This window comes from Tiliqua scincoides, chromosome 7, assembly GCF_035046505.1.
Source record: "Tiliqua scincoides isolate rTilSci1 chromosome 7, rTilSci1.hap2, whole genome shotgun sequence".
NCBI lineage: Eukaryota > Metazoa > Chordata > Lepidosauria > Squamata > Scincidae > Tiliqua > Tiliqua scincoides.
This window is the reverse complement of record NC_089827.1, coordinates 36,403,104-36,420,373: the sequence shown is the minus strand read 5'-3', so window position 1 is coordinate 36,420,373 and position 17,270 is coordinate 36,403,104. Positions and strand designations below refer to the sequence as shown.

General features: G+C 44.4%; 1 pseudogene; it reads left to right on the top strand.

Moving 5' to 3' along the window:
* Positions 1-6,191: 6,191 nt before the first annotated feature.
* LOC136657818 (5S ribosomal RNA) lies at positions 6,192-6,311 on the top strand (annotated as a pseudogene).
* Positions 6,312-17,270: the final 10,959 nt, after the last annotated feature.

Sequence of the window (17,270 nt, the reverse complement as noted above, 5' to 3'; positions counted from 1 at the left end):
CTTAGTTCTTCCTGACAAGCCCAAGGACTAGACCAGGGGTGGGCAAACCCTGGCCCGAAGGCCATTTGCGGCCCTCAGGGACCCCCAATCCGGTCCGCAGGGAGTTCCCAGTCTCCAATGAGCCTCTGGCCTGTTGAAGACTTTTGGAGCCTGTGCTGGCCCATGACTGCTGGTCACGACCGCCACACACGTGTTGCTGGCCGAGTTAGAGCAAGGCCTTTTATAGTCTCCATGTGTTTTCTGCTTTTCCCTGGGCATTATTTTTAAACACCCCCCCCATTGCCACTGAATAACTTATGTCTCCATATGTTTCTGGCTCGGTTTGTATGTTTTCACAGTGCAAGAGGTGTGTGGCTAACACTTCATAGCTCTCATGTGGTTTTACATGCCTCTATTATAGTTCTCATGTGTGTTATAAATAAGCTCAGTAAAATTCATTCAGGGCGCAATGCTAACCCACTTTCCAGTACCGACATAAGGGCAATGCTTCTCTGAGGTAAGGGAACAAACATTCACTTACTTTGAGGAGGCCTCTGTGAGTGCCACCCAACTACAGGATGCAGCACATGCCCCCAGCTATGCTAGTCCTAGAAAGTTGGTGAAGATTTGGGCTTCATTCGTATAAGTTTTGTCTCTAATGTATTCATTTATGTAAATTTATTCAAATTTGAAATGTAATCCCCCCCCAGCCCTGACTCAGTGTCAGAGAGATGATGTGGCCCTCCTGCCAAAATATTTACCCACCCCAGGACTAGACTGTTTTGCCAAATCCCAATCCACTGGGCCTTGTAAACGTCCAATCAATCAGAGTTGCCAATAAGCCAAGTTACAATCCAAAGTCAGGTTCCAGGTAGGTCAATCCAATCTGTCAGGGTATCCAAATCAAAGTCCAAAGCCAAAGTCCAGTTACAATCCACAGTCTGATTCCCAATTCAATAAGCCAAGTTAGTCTCCTCTCCAACCTGCACTCCTTCTATCACCCACCAAAACCTTTCTGCCTCAGGTGCTCCCTATATACCTGAGGGATCTCCTTATGCTCTAGTGGCTGCAGCTGTGCAGCACACCTCCAGCTACCACCTGGGCTTTAATCCTGCATTTACTCAGAGCAAGGGGCACTGTGGACACCACACCCTATCTCCTTGGTAATATCTTCTGCAATTCCAATATAATAGACCATTCTTTTACTGCCTGGGGTTCAAGTGCTTCCTGGACTGTATAGAATAATGATGGAATTAGAAAAGAAGTGCTATTCATTAGCTTAAATCAGGGGCTGCCAAATAACAGACCACAGGCTCGATCCAGAAAAAGTTGTCCAGGTGTGCTGTGGCACTTTCTGTTCTGTGCCACAGCCACCTGTCTTCTCGCCCAGTCATTGCAGAGCACCATGCAGGGAAGCTGCTTCTGATGCCTGTCACCCCAGATGCCTCTGTGCCTCAGTTTCCTGGAGGTAGCAGCTGCCTGGTACAACACTGCGACAATCGAATGGAAAGCACTGTGCCTGGTCCACTTTTTTGCATGCATCGGGCAGTGGTTGACTATGGAATCTTCTTCCGTTGTGAGGGGGCTGCTTCGTTTTCAAGATATGAAAGTATTTTAGACTCAGCAATCCAGAAGGAAATCAGAAGGGAATCCAGAAAGATTACAGCAGATCACTTTTGAGCATGCACCAAGCACAGCGAGTCCTGCAGGAGTTTATCTTTGCTTAATCATGCCAGCCACGCAGACTACACAGGCACAATTAATCTTGCGTAAATTCCAAAAATGAAGGAAACTCTGGTGCATTGGGGTCAGGGTCCTTCATGGAAACAGGAATTGGGAGCAATATCAAGTTCTGTAGTGAACCGACCAATCATGAATTTTAGCAGCATTGCTAGAATTTACATATCCGGGGACCTCCATATCCCTGAATCCTATATCCACAGTTTCGCGTATTTGCAGATCAGGTCCATGGGCCCCCCCTTGCCTCTGGAGGGTCTTCTGAGGCCAGCAAAGGCTGTGCATATCTGTCTGCAGCCTCTGCCAGGCTCAGACTGAACCTTACAGCAAAAAAAAAAAAAAAGTTTGTTAGTTTGGTCTAACACAATAGCTCCTTTGAAGTGTGAACACTGGCACATCATAGTGTAATGGTGCACATGTTGAGGTCACAATTCCAAGCTTCAGGTCTGAATACCATCTTGACTCCCACATCCATTGTCAAAAGCAGGAGGAAAATGCCAAAACACAGTGCAGTTTGATTAACTTTGAAGGGTGAGTTGTTACTGAAATGAAAACTGCATATTCAGAATGCAATTCAGTGTATATGTTCAGGACCATATTCTGATATGGGTACAATCAGCCACAAGCAGATTTTCACTCATCGGATGGGCTTTTCTTGCTTTTCTTTCCCACTCTAGCTCCTGAAACTCCCCCAAAAGGCAAGCTTGACAGTTGAGGAAAGTTCTGGGATGGATGGGATGTGACATGGGGCTTAAGCAAGGAGAAATTGGTTTAAATTGGGACCTCCCTTTCATAAGCAGACATACATTCAAATTATGCTATTGTTACAATGGATCAAAGATTCTGTTTTTTGTAAACAATCCTCTGTTTGACATCTCAGTACCAGTTTTCAAGATGGCAAGCAAATATGTAAAACCTATTTTAATCTGTGTGGTATCTGTCTTGAAAACTGAGATGTCTTAACAGAAGTTGGTGTGCACATTCAGAATACAAATATATGTTAGACTCTAACTACATAGTTCCCTTGGTCCCTTGCACTGAACCACTGCATAACTAAGAACATAAGAACAGCCCCACTGGATCAGACCATAGGCCCATCTAGTCCAGCTTCCTGTATCTCCCATCAAATGTCCCAGGGAGTACACCAGATAACAAGAGATCTCATCCTGGTGCCCTCCCTTGAACTACATTAGTAAAGGATGATGTTTGAGATTCTTCCGTCACACTGGCTCTTTTGCCAACAAGTATTAGAGGGGACCTTAACTTTAAACCTCTAATGGTTAGAGGTTTCAAATTAAGGTCCACTCTCATACTTGTTGACAAAAGAGGGGCAGCCCAATCCTGAGCTGCCCAGCGTGCAGGGCTGCAGTGGCGCAGAAAATGGTTGCTGTCACATCCAGCACACTCCAGGCAGCTGCTGCTGGCTCCTTGGGAGAAGGGGACTGTTGCCTCCTTCCCCTGGGTAAATAGAGTAACCCCACAATGGGGCTACTTGATACTACGGTGACCCAAAGGTTGGCATAGGATCAAGAGCCTCTATGTCAGGCGGTGAGCCCAACACGGAGGTTCTGGACCGGTGGAGCTTCCCACCTCCCTCCCACCCAGCTCCCTCCCCCAGCATGCCTCCTCCCTGCCCTCCCCCCTCTGCCTTCCCCCACCCTGGAACACCTCCTCCCCACTTCCCCCCATGCCCTCCCCTACCTCTCTGCTGCTCGGCGGTCCACGTGGCTGCTGAGCAGTAGAGCTCTGGCACTCACCTGGCACTATCCCAGCGCTGGACAGCACAGCGCTAGCACTGTCGGAGCACCGGCACTAGGGCCCACAAACGTGCCTTATGGCATGTTTTCGACAGTGCATGCTGGTGGTGAGCCATTGTGCCGAGCTCAGGATTGGGCTCTGAGTGTGATTGAAGACTTCCAACATTGTGCTTTACTAGTGTAGTTATGCAGTGATTCAGTGCAAGTGACCAAGGGAACTATGTAGTGATAAATTCAAATTTATATCTATGGAAAACAGTGTTTTGCCAGAAGGGCAAAGGTTCGTTTTGGATATGGAGACAAAGTGAGCAGACCAGTGGGAGAATAGAGAGAAGCCAGGATTTCTTACACTGCATGTAAGCAACAAGTTTCCCTCAAGGAGATAACACAAACACAGTGTTCTCACATCGCTCTAACAGTGGCCTTCCTCTGTGAGACACTTCCCTCTTGTTCACAATCCTGGTGGGCCATCTGCAGCTGGCGCAACAAAGCATCCTTCTGATTCTTTCTGATGATGCCTGTGACTGTTAAGTGGCACCTAAAGCCACTTTTTATTACAATCAGTAGCTGATGCAATCATGGCATGTGACCTTGGCATACTGACCAGAATGTTTTGTGATAGAGTAACAGGTGCTGGCTAATGAAGTGTCTCAGCACTTCTCCCAAAGATTAACCCAATAATGGAGGGACAGACTGACCATCAGAAAGAGGATGTGCAGATCCATGGTTGAACATGAATCTTCCACAACCTGCCAGTACAAACAAGACTCTGAAACAGATTCTGAAATGTTTCAAAGGGGGAAAAAATGCACATCTATAAAGTATTTGGAGACAATAACACCAAAATTACTGAAAGTATACCCTTTTGTGTTCCCCACAATACATATTCAACAAGTTAGGATTTTCAGTTTCCAGTACTATTACTGAAAAATTAAGGAGTATAAAACAGAACTCATAACTCATGCTGATCATAGTTTGTTGTTTACTATTAGGAACAAGGCTGTATCAGAGAGAACCTGGAGAATGAATGGTATATTATTACAAGATATAGAAATGTAAATGTGAACAAGATGTAAGATTCTTTATCAGAAATAATAATACACAGGAAATATTGAAAGCCATGGTGTGGAAAGCCAACAAAGCGTACATAAGAGGAGAAATCAAATGTATTCCTGCTCTCCTGGAAAAAAAGAAGAGGAACAGAAAGAGGCACAAAATAAGAGATGAACTAACAGCAAAATTAGAACACAGACATTCCAAGAACTAAGAAGAATTAAATTGGAAACTGGAAAAAAATGGGCAAATACTTGATTTGAAAGATTTGGCATTTTAGAATATAAATTATGCAAAAGCAAATGTTTGGAATAAAGCAGACTAAAACATGAGTTAAACGCGAGGAATAAAAAAAAAAAAAAAACCTTCCCTCCTGGAAAGAGAGAAGATATCACTCATGTGATTGAGAACTTTAAAAAAAAATTGGCCAAATTTGATACAGTAGTTCAGTGGTTCTCAAACTTGCAGGGCGTTTGAGCCCTGTTGTAAGTCCTTGCGGAGGAGGTGGGAGGCAGCAACACAATCAGCAGGATCTCTTTGCTTTGAACGGGCTTGGGGGCTTGGCTGGACTTACCACAACCTGCATCAGCCTCCACAGGGCTCCCCAACATGCAGAGACTGTGAAAATAACTACTGGGACCCACTTTCGGTTTCTCGGTAGCCTACAGCAGAGTATCTCTTTACCCAACAAAGAGGCTCTTAATGCAGAAAAGAGGCAATCTGTCTCCAGTAGCCTGTGCAGCCAGCTAGTATCTGGCAGGGAGTGCCTGTTTACACAACAAAGGCGATAGATTGGACTGAATGTTCACATAATGACCCAATTGCATAACAACGGGAATTGGAGAACGTTTCTCCATTGTTAAGTGACGCACACTTGTAAAAGGATATTTCACCACTGGAGGCATAGAATTGCTTTGCAACTACCCTGCACTAGGTCTTGCAAGAGAGAACACAGAGATGTGTATCCTTTGTTATTCCATTTTCTCTTCTGCTTCCTCTTCTGCTGGTGCTTTGTCTTTGGGGCAGAATGGTGGGAGACTGTTCTGGATGCTACCCAGGGAAGGTAGCAAAAGTCCACAAATGGAACATTTGGCTAAATTAAATTCATCTTCATCTTTCATTTATGGTATTTTTATCCTGCTTTTCTTACCTATCTGGGCGAACAAAACAGCTGACAAAACAAGTATTGACTCATTGCATTATTGGTGATAATGTTAAAAGAACAAAATTACAGTGGAAATAACCAGTAGGTAAAACCAAAATCACAGTGACCTCTAAATATCCTCTGAACAATCCAGTGTCTAAAAACTATGGAGAAAGGACTAGGCAGGCCTCACTGGAGAACAATCTTCCATAACCTTTGGCCCAGTCCTATTGCTGCCTGGCACCATCAGAATGAGCATTCTGGCAGTGCGAGGCGCTTTCCAGCTGTCTCAGAACACATGCTAGAGCACGCAGGCTGGCTGCTGCTGTAAAGGGTGAGTAGCTGGCTCCATGCGCCATTGGCCTTCATTGACCTCTGGACACCCACCACTTCCAATAAATATGCGTAGCAGGAGGTGAGGTGGGCAGAACAGGACAATGATGGGACTAAGAGGAAGGCTAATCAGGACCAGAAAAGGGGCATGTTCAACAGCAGTGTTGTCTGCCAATTCCAGACCCCCTACCTACAGCAACTGTTACCCTCCACATGCCCGATCTTGTTTGATCTCGGAAGCTAAGCAGGGTCAGGCCTGGTTAGTACTTGGATGGGAGACCGCCTGGGAATGCCGGGTGCTGTAGGCTTATACCATAGTCTTTCGAGACTGAAGGTTGCCAACCAACCAACCTAGGCTCAATCTGCCTTCGTGGGTCCAAGTGTACTTGTGCCAGTGATATCAATGATGCCATTCTGAATAGATCCACTGGGCCAGGAGGGCTTTACCCCAGCACAAGGGAACAAACATTTCCTTGCCTTGAGGAGGTGTCCGGGGTCAAAACTCCTCTGTGGGATGCAGCGAATGCCATGCTGGCACTGATGTATTGCTATAATAGGGCTACTTTTTTTTTTTTTTTTTTGCCTAAAAAGGCTCTTTCTACCATCAGCCCAGCCCAGCCCTCCCTGAACTTCTGCGGGAGGAAAAACAAGTCTCTGTGAATGACTTCAGCATGCAGATAGGTTCATTTGGAAGGAGGCAGTTTATGAAGTACCTGGGTTCCAGGATATTGCAGAAGTTAAAATAATGACTTGGCTGCAACAGAATTCCCCCCCCCCCGCACACACCTTGCCTACTCAACTATCAGAAATTCAAGTAAGAATCTGGCATAAATCTGTAAATATGACTTATTTGAAACAAAAATAGTATGTTGAATCGGAGACACTGCAGTACAGGATGAGCAGAAGGGCAGATTACTGATGCCAAATATTATTGCTTTGTAAATTGAATTTGATAACTAACAGGGGAAAAGTAATGCAGAAAAAGTTGCAATTCAACATAGGAAAGGCAAGAGAGGGAAGGGCAGGAGATGAAGGCAAGGATGAAGAGGGGAAGAGTATGCCTGTGGTTTAGCAGCATGTCCTTGGGTGTCATTTCAGTAGGGGATGAAGACCAGGAGGTTGTGCCAAGGCCTTGTGGAAAACATGGGTTTTGAGGAGGAATTTGAAAAAAGTATTTTGCAGGTACTCTGGGAGGAAGTGCCAGGCATTTAATCTTGATTCTCAAGATGTAGCTATGGAATAGTAAAAAAACAGTAATAGTAAGGAATAGGAATATAGGAATAGTAAGCTTTGACCTGTCAAAAGTCATCTTTGTTTAAATATTTGAGGATGAAAAGTTGTATTACAAATACAACACTTTTAGCTTAAAGACTTTATTGTTGGAATCACATTTTGAAATAAAACAAATTTTTAAAAGGTCCTGATAAGCTGGTTGCAAGACGGAAGTCATCTGAGAAGTTCTGACAGTTAGGAAAATAGCTTGAGGTATAGCGCTAATTCTTTTTCACGTAGTCCCAGTGTAAGGGAGAATTGCTTTGAAGTGATGACCAGATCGAATACAGCACCTCAAAAGTCTGCAAAAAATCACAGATATTTATGAACCTCTTTGGTGGAAATGTAAAAGAGAAGTAGGAGCACCTTCTACAGTGAATCTGTCCTTTTGCTAAAAAAATTGGTCCAACATTATCAGAATAGTTAACCACTAGAATGGCTATGCCTCTAGAACAGAGGTTTTCAGACTGGGGCATCATGATTTCCCAGCCTTATGGCCCTGGCCTCTTTGCCCTTAAGGGGCAGGGCAGCTAGGAGGCAGAGAGGAGGCAGTGGCGCGATCCCCAGGATTGCGCCACTCAGAGGGCTGCAGGGGCTCCACAGGGCTTGGCTGCACTTAAGGGCTTAAGAGTAAGGGCTGGGCTGCACTTACCACAGCCTCCTGCAGCCTCCCGTGGGTGCGGATACCCCTGCGCAAGCCTCTGCAGGGCTCCCCAAGGCTTCCAAAGTGAAAGTGGGGCGATTGCGCCCCGCCTCCGCTAAACTGGAAGCGGAGTGTGATCGCTCCACTTTCACTTCTGACGGGGCTGCAGGGACTAGGGTGCACTCACCAGTCTCTGCAGCAGGCATCCCTGGGTGCGGGGAGCCCTGCCGAGCATCTGCAGGTCCCCCCAGGTCAGCAGCAGTGAAAGTGGAGTGATCACGCTCCACTTCCGGTTTTGAAGAGGCAGAGCATGATGGCTCACTTTCACTGCTGCTGACCTGGGGAGCCCTGCAGGGCTACCCGCACCCAGGGTCTGCTGCTGCAGGGACTGGTGAGTGCACCCCAGTCCCTGCAGCCCCCCTGAGCGGTGCGATCCTGGGGATCACGTCACTGCCTTCCCCCTGCCCCTGCTGCTTCCCCCCTCCTCTCACAAGGACTTACTGCGGGTTTGAAACTCCAGGAGAGTTTTAACATTTTCATGGCCGCACATGAAAGCTACTTTCAAAAAGATGTTGAAAGCTGTTATCTTATATGACATATTTATATGATAACAGAAGCTAGAATTCTCTAAGTGTTCAAGGGCAAGAAAAAATAACTTTATGAACTGAAGATCTATTTCACAAATGGGCTCAGCTAGGGCATTATCTAAGAACTAAAGGAAGACAGAAGTGTAGTTGTTTTTTTATGAAAACTGGTGATTGTTAATTTTTGGAACAACAAACATAGTTTGACAAATACTAATCACATGAATAGAAACATTTGCTACCATTAGAAAAAATGGGTGGGCGGGGGGGTGTTACAAGTGCTACCACACTGTGGACCACTCAAAGTTTTGGTACAGGGATGGAAAAATTGTGTTCCTATTAGATTTTCTTGATTAGCTTGTCACCTTAGACAGCAGCTCGTCTATCCAATTTGGTTTGGCCAATCCTGTGCGTTGACCTGTTCTCCACTGTGAAGAGTCCGGTTGTTATTAGAGCAGTATTTTTCAAGCCTTTCTTGTCAACACAAATGACACATTCTAATGTACTCCTTGCCACTGGTGGGGAACTTACTGCCTCACGCTCCTGCTGGTTCTCCCGCCAGCATAGTGGCCCATCACTGACTGGTGCTGGTCTCACCGCTGATGCTTTTCCCCTCCTGGCCAGCACAACATGCCTTATGGCACACTTGTGATAGCCATTGCCTGGGCAGCACATGGGCTACCGATGCTGCCCTGGCATTGAACTGAGCTACCCATCATCCTTCCAACAGGATGTCATTATTATTATCCCCAATTGCAGATGGAAGACAGAGAGAGAGAGAGAGAGAGAGAGAGAGAGAATTGCTTAAGCCCATTTTGCCAGTTCATGGTGGGGAAAGATTCAAAGAGGAGAAAAAACTTGTTTGCAGTTTTATCGGCCGCTACGCTATAGCTCTCAACAGAAACAGGTGTTGACTTTAAGAATGGTGCATTGCCAGGAAACAAGAAGGCTGGGAACAAGATAGTGGACTTTAGGTATTGCATATACATAGTAGTAGTTTCTACCAAGGTTGGCAATGAACTTTAAAATAAGTGAAATTTGATGTAAATGTCAGGGTCCCTCCCAAGGAGGAGCATCTTTCAAGGAAAGCCAAATGAGTTTATATAAGACAACTGAATTCCCCAGGCAGTTTCTGCATACTACTACTTTCAAAATTTACTCTCTAAGCAACAGATTCACCCTCTGCCATTCCATATCACAAATAGTTGTTGAGACCTTGCTTAATTTTGAAGGTTTTTTTCTTTTTCTTTTTTCTTTTAAAAACAGGGGCATGAAAAAAGGTTAATCCTCCATGTGACTGGCAGGTGACAGGCTGGAAATTCAAATAGGTCTCATGAGCTTGAATAGTCTGCTTTGAATTGACCCTCAATCTACATATGGATAGACTATATGTCTCCTCTTCACATTTCAGTGTTTTCTGTATTGACCCTTGGTCTGATCCAGCAGAGGTCTTCTTAAGTGCTTAACTTGGACATAATCTCAAAAAATAGAGCCGTGGCTAAATCTGACAGGAAAGTCATTGGAAATCAATGGAATCCCATAGTATTCAAATATGCCTGAGTTTCTCTAACTTCTATTGAATATGTTATTTTAAAAGAGCATTTGTTGGATCTCCAACTTTAGTTTCACTCAGATTATTTTAAGCATTAAAGGAAGAAAGGTTTTTTCTTCAAGGTTTGATTTTGCATTCAATTTTGAGATTAATTTAAATCAATATCTGTGATTAACCTCCTTGCCCCCGCCCAAATATCACAAGATATGCAGACTTGCTGGATCTGAAATCCGTTTCCTTTTAATCTTCTGGCGGTACTTCCTTTCTCTGTTTTGTGCTTTTCTTTCTCTCGCTCTTTTTTCTTTGTAAGCTCAAGTGCATCATTTTCTGTCTTTGTGTGTGTGGTTTTTTTTTTGTTTTTTTAAAGAAATACTCTGCTGCAGGGGCTCCAAAATGAATAAAAAATATAATCCTCAATGTGCCCATTGTGCTTCGCTCATTTGTTTTTGCGGTATCGATTTATCAACGGAGAGAAATTACTCGCTGGAAGAGAGGATGGCAGTCGGAATGACATTTACTTCATCGTACACGGAGGCTCTCCGGCGTGTTTCCATGTAACCCAGATATTGGAGCTGTAAAAGGCCTTGTAACAAGGTTTAGTGCTTTGATTTGATCGTGTGGAGCACCTTGGCTTCTATAATAACAGCCACTCGGCTGGAACTGAGAGCCTTGGGTTATGGTCAACTTTTTTCCCCTCCCTTCCGTTTTACACAGAAACTGAATTCAGTTCAGTTCCCTCCACTGTCCTTTCTCTTTTCCTCGTAATTCAGTATTTCAGCAGCAAAAGCAGACTCATGTAAGCCTAGCAAATCACATTCTGCTTTTTAAAATATGTAAGCATGAGGGTTTGAGCTTTCATGGCATCAAATTAGTGTGTGTGTTTTTTTTACAAAGAAACAACTTGTACACTTATTCATCTTTGGAGCCTCTGTATGCGTTCTTTTTCTTGTAAAATAACTATTACAATTTTTAATTCACCAAAGCAAATCGTCTCCACCAGTGATTGTAAGTTACTTTTGCCTACAGCTACAATTACCTGCAAAATGAAATGTATTCTCTTTTTTTCAACTGGAAGGGGGTTTAATAATTTTATACGTGCTACACATAAAAAGAAGTGATTGTTCAGAATGAACGTGAAGCTGATAGACAACCCTTCCCTGCTGTCCCTACATGACTGATGGTGAAGTGTGTAGGAGATATTATTATTATTATTATCATCATCATCATCATCATCATTATCATCATCCTACCCTCTCTTTCAGCTGCTAAGGCAACATACATGGTTTCCTTCTTCACAGAGATTTGAACTCAAGTCTTCCCTATCCTAGTCAAACGCTACATCACCCTGGTTCTCTAGGATTGGGATTAGTCCTACAGAAATCTACCCTGATGGTTGACCTTTGATCATACATTACAAAATAGTTTGGAAGAGCAAGCAGGAAACCTTCCCTATTCTGCCATGAAGCTCACTGCATGACTTTGACTATTCAAGGCCATATCCTATCCAATTTTCTAGCACTGGTGCAACTGTGCCAATGAGGCATGCACTACATCCTACAGTAGGGGAACACTCACAGAGACCTCCTCCAGGTAAGGGAACATTTGTTCCCTTTCCTCAGTGCTGCATTGCGGTTGCACTGGCCCTGGAAAGTTGGATAGGATTGGGCCCTCACTCACTCTAAGCCTAGCCTAGCATATTTATCACACTTGTTGCAGGAATAAAATGCAAGGGAGAGCCACACATCCTGACCACCGCAGAGAAAGGGTGGGATAAAGAAGTAAAAGTAAATAAATACAGTCTGATCAATAGAAATGAACTTGTGCAGAAGAAAATGTCATATATAATCGTTCATTTTTCATGTTTTACTACAGCAGTACACAAGACTTCATTGTTTACATATTATTATTATTATTATTATTATTATTATTATTATTATTATTATTATTGGTAGATGTGGCACTTTGCAGACAGAGTGATGTCTGCAAAAGACAGGCTCCTTCCTCTAAGAAGCTTAGGCTGCAATCCTAACCACACTTTCCTGAGAGTAAGCCCCATTGAACAAAATAGGACTTACTTCTGAGTAGACCTGGTTAGGATTATGCCCTTAGATGCAAACAATGTATTTTAACTTGCCCAAGTTCCTGATATGCACATGTACTTCTGCACTGTGGAAACTGCAGAAAAAAGGAATGTGGATGCAACTGGAAGCAGCATCACATCAAAATAGTGAGCTATGTTTTGTCAATGCCTCTCTCTCTCTCTCTCTCTCTCTCTCTTACACACACACACACACACACACACACACACACACACACACACACACACACACACACGTACTGACCAGGACAGATAAGTTCTAGAAACAGTTTAAATTGGAAAAAAAAAAATCTAGAGAGTTCAGATTTCCAACTTGGTCTAAGCTCTGCTGGTTGCTCTCCAAGTGGATCTGCAGTTATATCCTTGACTTGCAAGGATGCTTCTAAGGTTTGGATAAACAGGATTTGGAAGATACTCTTAAGAGCCCAAGCCTCTCTGACCTTGAAATGAGGAAACAGATCAGGGAGGTGACAAGGAGGGACAGGGTTGTAATCATGGGGGACTTCAATTATCCTCATATAGACTGGGTCAATTTGTGTTCTGGTCACGAAAAGGAGACTGGATTTCTTGACATGTTAAATGACTGTGCCTTAGAGCAGCTAGTCATGGAGCCCACCAGAGGACAGGTGACTCTGGATTTAATATTGTGCGGTACTCAGGACCTGGTTAGAGATGTAAATGTTACTGAGCCGTTGCGGAACAGTGATCATGCTGCGATCCGTTTCAACATGCACGTCGGGGGAAGATTACCGGGCAAATCTCTCACAAAAACCCTTGACTTCTGACGAGCAGACTTCCCTCAAATGAGGAGGCTGGTTAGAAGGAGGTTGAAAGGGAAGGTGCAAAGAGTCCAATCTCTCCAGAGTGCACGGAGGCTGCTTAAAACAAGAGTAATGGAGGCCCAGCAGAAGTGTATACCGCAAAGGAAGAAGGGTTCCACTAAATCCAGGAGGGTGCCCGCATGGCTAACCAGCCAAGTTAAAGAGGCTGTGAAGGGCAAGGAAGCTTCCTTCCATAAATGGAAGTCTTGCCCTAATGAGGAGAATAAAACGGAACATAAACTGTGGCAAAAGAAATGTAAGAAGGTGATACGGGAGGCCAAGAGAGACTATGAGGAGCACATGGCCAGCAGCATTAAGGGGAATAATAAAAGCTTCTTCAAATATGTTAGAAGCAGGAAACCCGCCAGAGAAGTGGTTGGCCCTCTGGATGGTGAGGGAGGGAAAGGGGAGATAAAAGGAGACTTAGAGATGGCAGAGAAATTAAATGAGTTCTTTGCATCTGTCTTCACGGCAGAAGACCTCAGGCAGATACCGCTGCCCGAACAGCCCCTCCTACCAAGGAATTAAGTCAGATAGAGGTTGAAAAAGAAGATGTTTCAGACCTCATTGATAAATTAAAGATCAATAAGTCACTGGGCCCAGATGGCATCCACCCAAGAGTTATTAAGGAATTAAAGAATGAAGTTGTTCTCTTGACTAAAATATGCAACTTGTCCCTCAAAACGGCCAGGGTGCCAGAGGATTGGAAGATAGCAAATGTCACGCCGATCTTTAAAAAGGGAAAGAGGGGGGACCCGGGAAACTATAGGCCGGTCAGCTTAACATCTATACCGGGTAAGATGGTGGAATGCCTCATCAAATACAGAATCTCAAACACATAGACGAACAAGCCTTGCTGAGGGAGAATCAGTATGGCTTCTGTAAAGATAAGTCTTGCCTCACAAACCTTTTAGAATTCTTTGAAAAGGTCAACAGACATGTGGATGCGGGACAACCCATGGACATTATATATCTGGACTTTCAGAAGGCGTTTGAAACTGTCCCTCACCAAAGGCTATTGAAAAAACTCCACAGTAAGGGAATTAGAGGGCAGGTCCTCTCCTGGATTGAGACCTGGTTGAAGAGCAGGAAACAGAGAGTGGGTGTCAATGGGCAATTTTCACTATGGAGAGAGATGAAAAGCGGTGTGCCCCAAGGATCTGTCCTGGGACTGGTGCTTTTCAACCTGTTCATAAATGACCTGGAGACAGGGTTGAGCAGTGAGGTGGCTAAGTTTGCAGATGACACCAAACTTTTCCAAGTGGTGAAGACCAGAAGTGATTGTGAGGAGCTCCATAAGGATCTCTCCAAACTGGCAGAATGGGAAGCAAAATGGCAGATGCGTTTCAATGTCAGTAAGTGTAAAGTCATGCACATTGGGGCAAAAAATCAAAAATTTAGATATAGGCTGATGGGTTCTGAGCTGTCTGTGACAGATCAGGAGAGAGATCTTGGGGTGGTGGTGGACAGGTCGATGAAAGTGTCGACCCAATGTGCGGCGGCAGTGAAGAAGGCCAATTCTATGCTTGGGATCATTAGGAAGGGTATTGAGAACAAAACGGCTAGTATTATAATGCCGTTGTACAAATCTATGGTAAGGCCACACCTGGAGTATTGTGTCCAGTTCTGGTCGCCGCATCTCAAAAAAGACATAGTGGAAATGGAAAAGGTGCAAAAGAGAGCGACTAAGTTGATTACTGGGCTGGGGCACCTTCCTTATGAAGGAAAGCTATGGCGTTTGGGCCTTTTCAGTCTAGAAAGGAGACAGACGCCTGAGTGGGGACATGATTGAGACATACAAAATTATGCATGAAGTGGATAGAGAGATGCTCTTCACACATAACACCAGAACCAGGGGACATCCACTAAAATTGAGTGTTGGGAGAGTTAGGACAGACAAAAGAAAATATTTCTTTACTCAGCATGTGGTTGGTCTGTGGAACTCCTTGCCACAGGATGTGGTGATGGCATCTGGCCTAGATGCCTTTAAAAGAGGATTGGACAAGTTTCTGGAGGAAAAATCCATTATGGGTTACAAGCCATGATGCGTATGTGCAACCTCCTGATTTTAGAAATGGGCTTTGTCAGAATGCCAGATGCAAGGGAGGGCATCAGGATGCAGGTCTCTTGTTATCTGGTGTGCTCCCTGGGGCATTTGGTGGGCCGCTGTGAGATACAGGAAGCTGGACTAGATGGGCCTATGGCCTGATCCAGTGGGGCAGTTCTTATGTTCTTATGAACACAGTGGGGTTTACTTCTGAATAAACATGTTTAGGATTACACTGCTCTTGGTTTTAAAAGGGGATGAATAGACAAATTAATGCGAATTAATGGAAATTAACCCTACTATTAATAATAGCTGTATGCTTTGTCCAGGCTCACAGGAAGAGTGCTTCTGAGTTGCTGGTGATCAAGTTGCTGGGGATCAAGAATGGGAGAGGGCTATTTGCCTATATCAGTGATTCCCAACCTAGGTAAGGGGCCTCATGAGTTCTTGCAGGGCCCGATAAGGGGATGGTGATTCATTGGTGATGGCAGCAACAGCACTTCCAGGTATGCATCACTGCTGACTAAGGTAAAAAAAGAAGTTTGGACTCATGTTCTGTGGTGGTGGGTTTTGATCCTGTGTTTTGCGGCATCTTTATCCGCTACTGCAGATGGGTATGTCCAAAAAAATCCCTTTTTTCTTAGCAGCAGCAGCGGTGTAAACTTGGAAGTGCATTTGCCACCACTGCCAAGTTGCCACTCCCCTTAAGGGGGAAAACATTGGTTCTTGCTGCCCAGGTTCGGAAACACTGACCTACATGCTCCAATTTTAGGCTTCCTAGCAGCATCTGGATGGTCACAAGAGAAACAGGATGCTGGACTTATGGACATTTTGTCTGGTCTAGAAGGGCTCTTCTGACATTCAAGTCTTCTTCCTTGTGAACTTTTGCAGGCAATTTCAGTTTAATACAAGCATAATTATGGCTCTGGGCCTGACTAGGGTGTAAAGCTGCTAATTCATTGAATATTATCTGATACCATGTTGTACTTTTAGAAGGGACTTTAATTGTTTCTCCCCATGGGTGAATGTGTTTGGTAGCCCACCTAAATAACAAATGTACAGGTAGCCGCTATAAGTCTTGCTTGGAACACAATTCCATGCAGAAATGAGAGTTGCTTCCGAAAGCAGGGGTTTAGCACTCTTTCACATTTCCCTAGCCAAACCATCACAACTTGGCACTAGATCACAAAAGGGAGAGAGCAAGAGAAAGCTTTGCTTCTGGTTGGTCCAGAAATGATCTGGGTTACCTGGGGCAAATTGGGACAGTGAACCTTCTAGGAAGCAATACATAAATGGACCATTCATGGTCGGTGTGACTTAGGTAGCTTTACTGTAGGAAAGTACTTGACTTCTTCAGGGTTTGAGGCTTAGTTTGGGCAGTAGTTGTATGGCTGCTGACAAAGGCTCCTCAATTCTGCCCCTCTGTTCAGTTTTAGTTGTGTAAATACCTTTTGCTGAATCCATAGGGGCTTTTGGTTCTTAACTATGGCTGTTGCTGCTCTTTTCTCAATGTTGCCGCCATTGTAAGTCGGAGTATCATTCAGAGAGGCAGCAGGGGGCAGTAGCTGGCAGTGGTGAGAAGGAGGCAGAATCTAAATCAGCTTCATTCAGGTCTCTTTGGCTTTTGCCCAAAGCTGCATGCATATCATAGCGTTCTTAAAAAATTGCTTCTTTCTTGGAGCAAAGCAAACCTGGGCAGTAGACCCTGATAAAACTGGAGCTTTAATGACAGCTATCAGAGGATAGGTGCAAAATCAGTGAGTGTTGGACATGAGGTGGACGACCCTCACATTAGGAGATTTGTTTTCTCCTCACTCAGGTAAGTTTATCACTTGACCTCTGCAACATCTTCTGATTAATTATAATAATAACAATAACAACAACAACAACAACAAGGTATTTATATACCGCCTTTCTGATCATCGGATTATTCCTCTGACTTTATTCAAGGCGGTTTACATGGGCAGGCGTTTCTAAATCCCTCAAGGGGATTTTTACAATCATAGAGGTTCTCTCTCTGTCAAGCACCAACAACATTTCAGATGGATCTTTCTGGTTTGGTCTCACTTCTGGCCTCCAGTTCTCCCACGCAGGCTGACAAGCAGCTCCATCTCTCACATGGAGGGCAGCCAAGACACTTCTTGCTCACACCAAGAGCAGGTGGAATCACTCAGCTGGGCTTGTCAGCTGCTTCAAGGTCTTGCCATTCTCAGCCGTTCAGGGAGCTGCCAGTGTCCTTGAACTGGCGAC